Here is a 12,638-nt window from a genome sequence, read left to right on the forward strand (position 1 = left end):
GGTTGGCAGACTCCCATCTCAAAGTACCAACGTCCTGCCTCTGAGCAGGAGTGCAGAGCTCTTAACGGTTCTGATTAACCCCATATCCCATTTTAGGCTAAGACAATCTCGTGACCTCTGCCTGGACTCATCCCATCTTTAGCTAAATGACCTCTGCCCAGGGGCAATTCCCCTGAGCCATCTGCTGTGGCTCAAAGAACAAATGACACTCTCCTGCCCCTCCAACCACTGGCCTGAGGCAGGAGTGTAGGTTTTAGTTCTCAAAAGGAGCAAGGGGGCTTTGAAGAGAGAGAAAACATGTTTACCCTTTTTCAGGCCATTTTCCCTGTTATATATCCCCCATTGGCAATTTTTACCCTTCCATATCTATGGGATGAGGGGCGATATAGTGTCAAGCTACTTCCTACTGAATTGGGGTGATGTTTTAGATGGAAGGTTTATACTTATTTATGTCATTACAAAGCCTTGGCAATAGATTTACAACATCAGACTACCAGGTGAGAAAGGACATAAGCAACAACTACAACCATGAGTACTGATAAGAGAGATTTTACCCCACTTGGTATCCAAGACACCAGCAGGATGTTGGTCAGGATCTAGACAAATTGGAACCCTTGGATGGGCACGGTGGCTCACGCCTGTAATCCTAGCACACTGGGAGGCCAAGGAGGGAGGATCACTCATGGTCAGGAGTTCAAGACCAGCCTGAGCATGAGCGAGACCCCATCTCTACTAAAAATAGAAAATAAATTAGTCAGACAACTAAAAATATATAGAAAAAGTTAACTGGGCATGGCGGCACATGCCTGTAGTCCCAGCTACTTGGGAGGCTGAGGCAGGAGGATTGCTTGAGCCTAGGAGTTTGAGGTTGCTGTGAGCTATGATGACGCCACGGCACTCTAGCCCGGGCAACAGAGTGAGACTCTGTCTTGGAATCATTGTGTGCTGCTGGTGGGAATGTACAATGGTGTGGCCAATATAGAAAACGGTATGGCAGTTCCTCAAAAAATTAAACATAGAATTACCATATGATCCAGCAATTCCACTTCTAAGTATATACCCAAAAGAATTGAAAGTAAGATCTTGAAGAGCTATTTGTACACCCACATTCATAGTGACATTATTCACAATAACTAAAAAGCGGAGGCAGCCCAAGGGCCCATCATTGGAAGAATGAATAAGCAAAGTGTGGTCTATACATATAAGGGTCTATACATGCATATTCAGCCTTAAAAAGGAAGGAAATTCTGACTCATGCTACACTGTGGATGAATCTTGAGGATATTCCACTTATACAAGGTAGGAAGGAAGGGAAGGAAAGGATAGGAAAAGGCAAGGAAAAGGCAAAGAAAAGGAAAAGGAGAGGAGAGGAAAGGAAAGGAGCAGTTGCTTTTAAAATGAGCCAGACCCTGAGCTGGGCTCCCAGGGGCCAGAGGTGACTCAGCAGAGGGTCCACCCTTGATTCAAACGGGGAGAGGTTCCAGGGCAGCCTCCCGCTGATGCGTCAGCACATAGTCCCAAGAGCCAATCACTCGTGAGTCAGAAGCTCCTGGAAGTAGCAGCTGGGCCCAGCATTTTTGTTGTGCTTCCAATCCCACCTCCCCAGCCCCATTTTACCCGAGCTGAGGGAAGCAAACATAGCACAGCACGATGTCATTGCTTTGTTTTATCTGTCTCCTAATTGGCAAGTAGGTTGGTTCCCTTTTCCATCGAGTGTAAACAAACCTGGCTGGAACTCCCTGTGCCTGCAGAGGCGGGTTTTTCGCAGCACAGCTGGGGAGAAGTGGGACTGGGGGTGAGCTGTAGATCCACAGGGTGCTCCCGTCACGGCAGAGGGAGGGGGACTTCCAGATCCGGATTTCTGAACCTCGACCCTACTGACACCCTGGACTGGGTAATTCTTCATTGTAGGGACTGTCCTGTGCACTGTAGGATATTTGGTGTTCCTGGCCTCTACCCACTAGATGCCAGTACCATGTCACCACCCCCAGTTATGACAACCACAAATGTCCCGTGGGAGTCAAAATCACCCCCAGTTGAGAACCATTGCTCTAATTGTGCTGAGCCTGTGAGTAGGATTTCTAAGCACAGGATTCCTGCATGTTATTGATTTTCTTCTCTTTGAGCAGGTGCATGTTTTACCTTTTTAGAAGGGGTGCAGTTGTTACCGCCCAACCAGGTTCACTGCCGGCTGCTCAAGAGGAAGCCAGTGCACTGAGACAACAGGGTTACAGTGGAGAAAGAGTTTCATATCACAGGGCGCCCAGCAAAGGAGAGATGGGAGAATCTCCTCAAATCCACCTCCCTAAGAATTTGGGAGCCAGAGTTTTTAAAGATAGGTAGGTGGGCACAGGGCTAGGGGATTGGGTTCTGCTGATTGGCTAGGGATCAACTCACCGGGTTGGGAAACAAATTGCTCTAGGTCAGTTCCCAAGTAGAGGGTTACAGGACCTGTTAAGTCAATTCCTAACTATGGCCACTGGTCCAGTTGGCATCAGCTGGTCCACTGGAACGCAGAGTGCGGAAACTATCTCGAAGACCAGTCTTAGGTTTCACAACTGTGATGTTATCTATGGGAGCAATTAGGAAAGCTACCAATCTTACAACCAGAAAGCAAACTAGGGAACTATATGTAAAACATATATAGATGTTGTAACTATGCCTGTACCTCTGCAGAGTGCAGGCCCCTACCACAGTTCCCATCCTGTGCCCCTTTATCAATTGTATAAAGGATGGTTTCACAATGACATTGGTAGTCCATAGTCTAAGGATAAGGGTTTCAGACCATTATTGGGACAACTGGTGAGATCTGAATACGGACAACAGAAATTAAGTTATAACTTTGTATCAGTGTTAAACTTCTGACTTTGAAAACTATCCATGACAGTGGTCACGTAAGAGAATGTCCTTGTTCTTAGGACATGCACATGAAGTATTTAGGGGTCAAAGGGCATCTCGTCTGTGACTGACTCTCAAAGGTTCAGAGCGCTCCCACGCAGAGAAGGAAGGACAAACCCAGTGCGGCAAAACGCTGACAACTGGGGGATCTGAATGGGACCTATGGGAGTTTACATATGTGACACTCTTACAACTCTTCTGTAAATTTGAAATTCTTTTTAAAATTATTATTTTAGAAAGGCTTTTTAAAAAATCACCTATGATTTATTCTAGTTTTAAAAATATGGTTTCAATCTGTCATTCCCTCCTGCTCCCAGGAAAAGGAAAAATCATACACGATGGTGCCCAGGCCCCGTTTAGGGTGCAGTGCAGGAGCCTCCAGAAAGGGTTCTCAGTGCATGCAGAGCAAGCAGGAGGATCCTTTGCCCGGCCTGCAAAATGCCTGGACAGAAATTCCACAGACCGTTAACGGTGGGTCTCAGTAGCCACCCCCTCCCCGTACCGGCCCCGCCCCAGTTTTGTTCACATGTCCACCCCTTCCCCAGGCAGCCCAGGTGCCTCGGGAAAGTGACTCCCCAGCTGCCTAGAGGGCATGATGGGTCAAAGGGCAATCTTATCCCCCTGCCAGTGTGTGCGCATGATGCACGTGGGCCAATAAGGAACAAGGAACAGTTTACTGGAAGCCCTGGGCTGGTGTTTGAATGGCGTTGATAGAGGCTAGACAGGAAGAAATGACTTTATGAGACATCAGAGTGTAGGGCTTGCAGATGCTGAGCTGAGAACACCAGGTACAGAAGCCGGTCTAGCCTTCTGGAAGGTAACAGAAGTAAGATGCCGCAGCCAACAATCAGCTGCTCTCTGAATCTCATCTCCCCATGAATGAGTCCATCTTGGCCCCGCCAGCACAGCTAGAAGCCCAAGGAGGCTGCACGAATGAGCCCAGGTGTCTCCAGCGGAAGACCCACCCGCCAACTCACAGCATCTTGAGAAGTGTTATAATAAATCAGTGTTGTTTTAGCAACTAAGATTTGGGGATGAACATGCAGATTCAATGAGGCTATAACATGCCCTGGCATGCAGTAAGCACTCAATAAATGCTGGCCATTACTAATGATCATGCATTTCTGCTCCCGTCCCCTGTGCCGTTCACTCCTGCTGCCAGAGAAGCACCGTGGGGGCCCATGATGAGGCAAGAAAAACGCTGGTGGACACACAGGAATGCACTAGGAGGATATTGGGGAACTCTCGGGAACCCCAGGAGAGCTGGAGAGTCCAGGAGAGCAGTTCAGATACTGGAGGCCAAAACAAGGACTAATGCCTGCCAGGGATGGAACCCCAGCTTCTTCCTCGGTCTCCTGAGACAAAACCTACAGTCCCCGCCTCTGCACAGCAGAGTGCCGTGGGACTAAGACTACGTTCTAACCAGTGGGACAGAAGCAGGGAAGTGCTGCCTCTGGCTGGAATACGACAAAATGGCCAGAGCATGGGCAACCTTCTTGGATCCTGAGGTGGAAGTCACCTGCTACAGATGGGGGAGTGGCCAGAGAGAAGGGGCCCGGTAACTGTGGAGCTGTCACACCACCTTAGCTCTCCTAGATCTGCATGAAAGAGAAAAGTCTGCCACGTTTAAGCCACTACAACTTTGGGATATCTGTCACTTACAGTCAAATCTCAACCAAGGAAATGCATCTCTATCTATGTCCCCCTCTCACAGATGAGAAATTGACACAAGAGGACAACAGCTTCCTGGACATGACACTAGGATAACTTCAACAACTACTAATGTTGATTGAGCCGGGCCCCGCCCTTCCTGGTCACCTGACCTTTCATTACAGGAATTGTCCTGGACTCCAGATGACTCCTGTTGCCTGGGCAGTGCACTCAGTACCCTGCACCTCCCGGCCTTTGCTCTAGTCCTGCTCCCTTCCCACCACTGAGCGGCTTCGCTGCCTTACCCTTTCTCTTTGGAGAAATCTTACTCATCGCTGAGCAAGTTAACTTCTCTGAGGCTCAGTTTCCTCTTCTACAAAACGGAGCCAATAGCAAGCGTATGCACAATGCCTGGCACACGGGACCGGCCACCTTCAGACAACAGCTCCCCACGCCTTTCTCCCTGGTCTTTCCCTGATCTCAGCCCCACAGTCTGCAAGTTAAAAAGACAGCAGAATAAAAGCAGAGAATTTATTGGATTCCTAGAACTGTGAAATCCAGAGGAAAGTTACAGTTCAAGAAAGGTTTGTTCTAACGGCTCAGTGTTAATAATAATAGCTAAAATTTATGGAGTGCTTACAATGTGCCAGGCACTCCTCTAACCACTATATAGTAACTTGTTCATCTTCACAACAACCCTAAGAAACAGGATTACTATTGTGATCCCCGTTCTCTACAAGAGGAAACTAACATCCTGAGAGGCTAAATAATTTGCCCATGGTCACATAACACACAAGCGGTGGGGCTGAGACTTAAACCTACGTCTGTCTGGCTGGAAAGGTAGGGTGGCTTTCAGGTGAGTCTTGACCCAGCCATTCAAAGATCTCAGCAGGGACCTGGTTTCTCTTGGTCTCTCCTCTTTGCTTCCTCCAGTGCTGAACTCACCCTAAGGATAACCCGCTTGTAGCTGCCAGCAGGTTCTGATGAGATCTGCTTCCTCCTTCATATCCCAGTTCCGTGCCAGGATCCTGAAATTCACTGTGATTGGACCATCTAAAGTCACATGCCCATCCCTGAACCAACCCACTGTGTCCCAGAGGACTGGACAATGTGGCTTGGCTTATGCTAAAGGGAGGAGGGCTGTCAGTACCATACAAACCACAGGCTAAGAATGAGGACAAGAGAGATTCCTCCCAAATTCATGGTACTAGTTCTATGAAGAAGGGGGAATGGCTGTGGGCAGCCGGAAACACGTATCTACATGCCCACGACTCGCATGTACAACAAAACATTCTGACGTGATCATTTGGAAAAAAAGAGGCTTGGTTTGGGGACAGCTGTGCCACAGCCCAGGCAGGCAGCATCTAGCCAGCCCCTCCATGACCCCCAAGGAAGGAGGCCTGGCTGTCTACACCCTCACCCCAAGGTGCTGGCAGGGGCAGGAGGTGGGCACACTCGGTGTGGGCGGAGAGCCTGCCCCAGGACCGAGCACATCTGGGGCACTTCCTGCTGGGTGGGAGGCGCTGCTGGGGACAGCGGAGATGTGCCCAGGGAGTAAGTGGCCTGGCTGGGCACACACAGCCTCTTGGTGGCCCCAACATCCCGACCACACCGCGGCCCCTGCTCGCATCTGAGGCTTTTCTTGCAGCCTGGGAAATTGAGCCTCTTCCCTCACCACACCCCCTCCCTGTCTGTCCTTCTGCCAGGCCATGGCCCGGGTCCTTTAAGGTCCCTCTGGGCTCCAAGCTCACTCCTTAACAAGCCTACATGTTTAGTCAAATCATTAAAATGCACCTGCAACAGATTTTTAGAGCAGTGAAACTACTCTGATACTGTAATAGTGGATCCATGTCATTATAGGTTTGTCCAAACCCACAGAATGTACAACACTGAGAGTGAACCCCAAGGTAAACTGTCAGCGAGGGTGATAACAATGTGTCAATGCAGGTTCAGCAATTGGCACAAATGCACCACTCTGGCTGGGGAAGGTAAAGGGGAGGCGGTGCGTGTGGGGGAAGGGGTGCATGGGAAACACCTGTGCCTTCCTCTCAACTTTGCTGTGAAGCTACAGCTGCTCGAAAAAAGTCTATTGGCCCGCAGCCAATAAGGCTCCTTCCCGCCTCAGGGCCTTTGCACTGGCTGTTTGCTCTGTCTGGAGCACTCTTCACCTACAACCCCACAGGGCTGCCTCCTTCCCCTTCAAGTCATGTCACTTTCTCAATGAGGCCTTCCCTGGCCACCCTCGTTAACAGCGCCACCTGCCCTCCATCCCCCCAACTTCCAATCCTCCTGACTTGCTCTGCTCTGTTTTTCCAAAAGCAGCCCCCAGCCTAGCAGGCTGCAGTTTATTTCCTATTGTCTATCGTCCATCTCCCAGCCCCACCCGAGCATCAGCTCCGTGAGGTAGAGATTTTGTCTTTTTTGCTCACTGCTATGTTTCTAGTACCTCAAACAGGTCCTGGCATGCAGTATATGCTCAGTAAATGTTGAATGAACAAATGGATGGGAAAGGATTTGAGATTACAGTGCTGCTCATTTTTGCCTAAATAACTATGCCGAGGAGGATCTTAAACATTCTCCTAGACACAGGGCGCGGCATGTTCGCGAAGGAACATCTGTGAGGAAGGAGGCTTCATTCACCACAGGTCCCTCTTTACCTGTTTACTGCCTGTCCCTCTCGTAACTGTGAAGGCAGGGACATCATCCATCTTGTTCACTGCTGTATCACCAGAATTTTACACGGTATCTGGCCCACAGCAGACCTCAGTAAAGATCAGATGAATAAATGAATGAGGTATCTGAATCATGGGGGCTCCATCCCCTAACACTGTGACCCCTGGGGTGGTGTCCACCTTGGGTCAGGTACTCTCAAACACAGCTGGTGGGATTATAAATTAGTATATAACTCCAACAGCAACATCCACCTACCTAAGGATTGGTTTCTCAGTATCTACCAAAATGACAAAGGCTTTTAACATTTGTCGTGGCAATCCCTCTTCAAGAGGTGTGCGCTAGAGATCTACCTAGACATGCAAAACATGACATTACAACAAGGCCCATGACACCCAAAGACAGAAAACCACCCCAATGTCCACCATAAACAGCCAATTAAATTATGGTCCAGCCACACAGCAGAATACGATGCAGTTGTAAAAAAGAATAAGGAGATAAGACACCCAGTGCACAAGCAACCAGAGGAAAAATAGGTAATTTGTTCTTCATCAAGAGTAAAAACTTTTGGCCAGGCGCGGTGGCTCACGCCTATAATTCCAGCACTCTGGGAAGCTGAGGCGGGAGGATCGCTCAAGGTCAAGAGTTCAAAATCAGCCTGAACAAGAGCGAGACCCCGTTTCTACTAAAAATAGAAAGAAATTAATTGGCCAACTAAAAATATATAGAAAAAATTAGCCGGGCATGGTGGCACATGCCTGTAGTCCCAGCTACTCAGGAGGCTGAGGCAGGAGGATCACTTGAACCCAGGAGTTTGAGGTTGCTGTGAGCTAAGCTAACACCATGGCACTCTAGCCCAGACAACAAAGGGAGACTCTGTCTCAAAAAAAAAAAAAAAGAGTAAAAACTTTTGTATGTCAAAGGACACTATCAAGAAAGTGAAGTATTGGCCGGGCGCGGTGGCTCACGCCTGTAATCCTAGCTCTCTGGGAGGCCGAGGCGGGCGGACTGCTCGAGGTCAGGAGTTCGAAACCAGCCTGAGCAAGAGCGAGACCCCGTCTCTACTATAAATAGAAAGAAATTAATTGGCCAACTGATATATACAAAAAATTAGCCGGGCATGGTGGCGAATGCCTGTAGTCCCAGCTACTCGGGAGGCTGAGGCAGGAGGATCGCTTGAGCCAGGAGTTTGAGGTTGCTGTGAGCTAGGCTGACGCCACAGCACTCACTCTAGCCTGGGCAACAAAGCGAGACTCTGTCTCAAAAAAAAAAATAAAATAAAATAAAATAAAAAAAAGAAAGTGAAGTATTGGTTGTCAAATTCTTTTAATAATTATGTCTTCAGAATTTTTGCTTTATCTTAAGGTTAAGTTTCTCATTTCAAACCCATTAAATATTCTGGGCGAGACAAATCACTCACTTGCTTACAAGAAAAAAAAAGAAAGTGAAAAGACAACCAACAGAATGAGAGAAAATATTCACAAACCATGTATCTGATAAGGGATTAATATCCATAATATATAAAGAACTGTTACAATTCAACAATAAACAATAAAAAGACCAATAACTCAATTTAAAAATGGCAAATATTTGAACAGATAATCTTTAAAAAAAGATATACAAACAGCTAATAAGCACATGAATAGTCATGAGGGAAATGTTAATCAAAAACACAGGCCAGCCAGGCGCAGTGGCTCATGCCTGTAGTCCTAGCACTTTGGGAGGCCGAGGCCAGTGGATTGCTCAAGGTCAGGAGTTCGAAACCAACCTGAGCAAGAGTGAGACCCCGTCTCTACTATAAACAGAAATAAATTAATTGGCCAACTAACATATATAGAAAAAATTAGCCGGGCATGGTGGCGCATGCCTGTAGTCCCAGCTACTTGGGAGGCTGAGGCAGAAGGATTGCTTGAGCCCAGGAGTTTGAGGTTGCTGTGAGCTAGGCTGACGCCAGGGCACTCACTCTAGCCTGGGCAACAAATCAAGACTCTGTCTCAAAAAAAAAAAAGAAAGAAATTAATTGGCCAACTAATATAGAAATAATTAGCTGGGCATGGTGGCGCATGCCTGTTGTCCCAGCTACTCGAAAGGCTGAGGCAGGAGGATTCCTTGAGCCCGGGAGTTTGAGGTTGCTGTGAGCTAGGCTGACACCAGGGCACTCACTCTAGCCTGGGCAACAAAGTGAGACTCTGTCTCAAAAAAAAAAAAAAAAAAAAAAGAGAGAGAGAGAGAGAGAAAAACACAGGCCATGCCTGTAGTCCTAGCACTGTGGCAGGCCAAGGTGGGAGGATCACTTGAGGTCAAGAGTTCAAGACCAGCCTGAGCAGCAACATCATGAGATTCCATCTCTGCAAAATATAGAAAAATTAGCTGGGCGTGGTGATGCATGTCTGTAGTCCCAGCAACTTGGGAGGCTAAGGCAGGAGGATTGCTTGAGCCCAGGAATTGGAGTTTGCAGTGAAGTACAATGACAATACTGTACTCTAACTGGGGTAACCGAGCAAGACTCTGTCTCAAAAAAGAATAAAGTCTTGGCACATGCTACAGCACATGAACCTTGAAAACACTATGCTAAGTGAAAGAAGCCAGACAAAAAGGCCACATATTATGATTCCATGATATTGAAATGTCCGGAAGAAGCAAATCCATAGACAGAAAGTAGATGCATGGTTACCCGGGGCTGGGGGAAGAGAGAAACAGAAAGTATCTGCTGGCAGGGCACGGTGGTTCACGCCTGTAATCCTAGCACTCTGGGAGGCCGAGGCGGGCGGATTGCTCGAGGTCAGGAGTTCGAAACCAGCCTGAGCAAGAACGAGACCTGTCTCTACTATAAATAGAAAGAAATTAATTGGCCAACTAATATATATAGAAAAATTAGCCGGGCATGGTGGTGCATGCCTGTAGTCCCAGCTACTCAGGAGGCTGAGGCAGGAGGATTGCTTGAGCCCAGGAGTTTGAGGTTGCTGTGAGCTAGGCTGACGCCACGGCACTCACTCTAGCCTGGGCAACAAAGCAAGACTGTCTCAAAAAAAAAAAAAAAGTATCTGCTAATGAATAAGGGGTTTCTTTTGGGGGGGGGTAATGAAATGTTCTAAAACTAGATAATGGTAATGATTACACAACTTTATGAATATACTAAAAACCACTGAATTGTATACTTTAATAGGTACACCATACTTTAAAGGGTATGAATGCAATCTATATCTAAAACAAAGGTTAAGTAAAAACACTCTGTACTGCTAGTGCAAGATTTAACAACAACAAAATCTAAAAGCAGAATAGTGTTATGTATCCTTTGTGTAAAAAGGGGGAGGACAAGGAGAATATATATTCATTTTGCCTGTATTTGTATAAAAATACTCGATGAGAAACTAATAAGTAGCTACTTAGGGTTAGAGTGGAAAAGGGGTGGGTGTGGCCAGGGCTGGGAGCAAGACTTCTCAGTGTGTACCCTTTCATATCATTCTGATTTTCAAAGCATAAGAATGTCTTACCAGTAAAAATAAAATTAAAAAATGTAAGTCAGATCATGTCATTCCTCTACTTAAAACTCTACAGGGAAAGGACTTCCCAGCTCGGTTTAAGTAATAACCAAAGACCCTATAATCCCTTTCAAGGCGCGGCCCCATTGGCCCCTCTCCCCTTCCTCCCTGAACTCCCCCCTCTCACTACCCTTGATCGGTTCCTAGAATATCAGAAACATGTTCCTGCCTCAGAACTTCCGTGCCAGTTGAACTCGCTCAGAGCCACTTGCCCAGATATTTGTGCAACTGGCTCCCTCATCTCCTTAACCTCTCGGCTCCAACAGCCTCTCCTTGAGCAGGCCTTCCCCGACCTGCCCCTCCACCTTCCAGGAGAGCAGGGATTGCCACGTTCCCTGCTGTGTCCCTAGAACAGTGCCTGGGCCGGGCTGGTGCTTAATAAACATGTGTGGAGTGAATGAAGGAAGGAAGGAGTTATCTCAGGTGGTCTGTTTGTCTAGACCTAGGAATAACCAGCTTGGAGGCTCTGGGACTGTTTCCCTGAAATCTGAGATCCAGCCCTCACCAAAGCAACCACCCTCCTGCCTTAAGCTCCTGGTTTAAGAATCCAACTGTGTAGTTAATAAATGATGCGAGGCCAGCCAGCTTCACCAAAATTTACCAGGACTTGGGCCTCAGCCTCCTGTCCCCACATTCAAAGGTGGCTTTTCCTTCCTGGGAGGAGGTGTGGGAAGGAGAGGGGGGCAACGGGGGTAGGGGTAGGAGGGAAGAGCCCTGGGGTGACTGGTAGCTGAGGAATCCTGTACTTAAACCCTCAGAGAACCAGGGCAGGACGGAGGAGCCTCAGAAAGAAATTCTGGAAGGAGATTTTACCTCCCTCCCTGCTCCCCCCAGGCACCTCTTGGGTCCTCCCACGGCTCCCACGCGATCACACTACATGGAATTAATGGGAGCAATTATCGTGTACTCCGTAGGCAGCTAGACCCCGGGTGAAACCCTGCTGCTGTATTTACCTGCCCAAGTACTAAAGGCGTCTGCCCGAGCCTTAATTCCTCCCTCAAGCATTCTTCGAGCTCCTACCGTGAGCCAGCAGCGGCCGAGAGGAGAACAAAGCAAGTCTCTGCCCTCAGGAGCTTGTTTTGTGGCAGGAGAAACAGGAACTGCAAGTTCACTGCCCCTGACAAAGCTGTGAGGACAAAACCGGGTGATGTCACAGAGACCGGAGGGGGGCGGCTTTGAGCAGGGTGGCGGGGAGCCGCCCCCCGAGGCAACTCCGAGGGTCGGGAAGGGCAAACGGAACGGTGCCCTGCTCGCCCTCGGCCCAGCGCCCGGCAGATATTACGCGCCCGACAAATCTCACAGCGCCTCTCTCCGTCACTTCCATTAGTTTCCGTCTTCTTCCCGCGGAGAGCGCGAGCGGCCGGGCCGGGGGCCGGGCTTCTCCTGCCGGCGCACGGCTCGGAGCCGGCACCTGGGTGGCGACGCGCCCGGACCGAACCTCCGCTCACGCCAGGGCTCGAAGAACTAGTCCACTGTGACCGGACCGCTAGGGAGCACCGTTCCCAGAGCCCACCCATGCTCCCTGGCCGCGGCCTGGCCGTCCGGCCCGCGCCCGCCCTCGCGTCCCTTGCACACAGCAGGCGCTCGGCGCTGCGGCCCGGAGTGCCCGTTTCCGGCCCGGAGTCGGCGCGCCGCACAGGCCCGCAAGCCCACGCCGGGCTGGCCGGCCGCGCCGCGTGGCCCCGAGGGGACGCGGCCGGCCCGCGGGGGCGGAGCGGGGCGGGCGGGGACGCGCGGCCGCCTCACGCTTCCGCGCCCAGCTGCGCCCAGCTGCGGCCCGGCCCCCGGCGCGCCGCGGTTGGCTGCGGCTCGGCGGCCGCCGATTGGCCGGCGCGGCCCCGGCGCGGGCTCCGATTGGCTGTGACGCGCGGCCGGGCG

The sequence above is a fragment of the Microcebus murinus genome, chromosome 16 (assembly GCF_040939455.1).
Source record: "Microcebus murinus isolate Inina chromosome 16, M.murinus_Inina_mat1.0, whole genome shotgun sequence".
NCBI lineage: Eukaryota > Metazoa > Chordata > Mammalia > Primates > Cheirogaleidae > Microcebus > Microcebus murinus.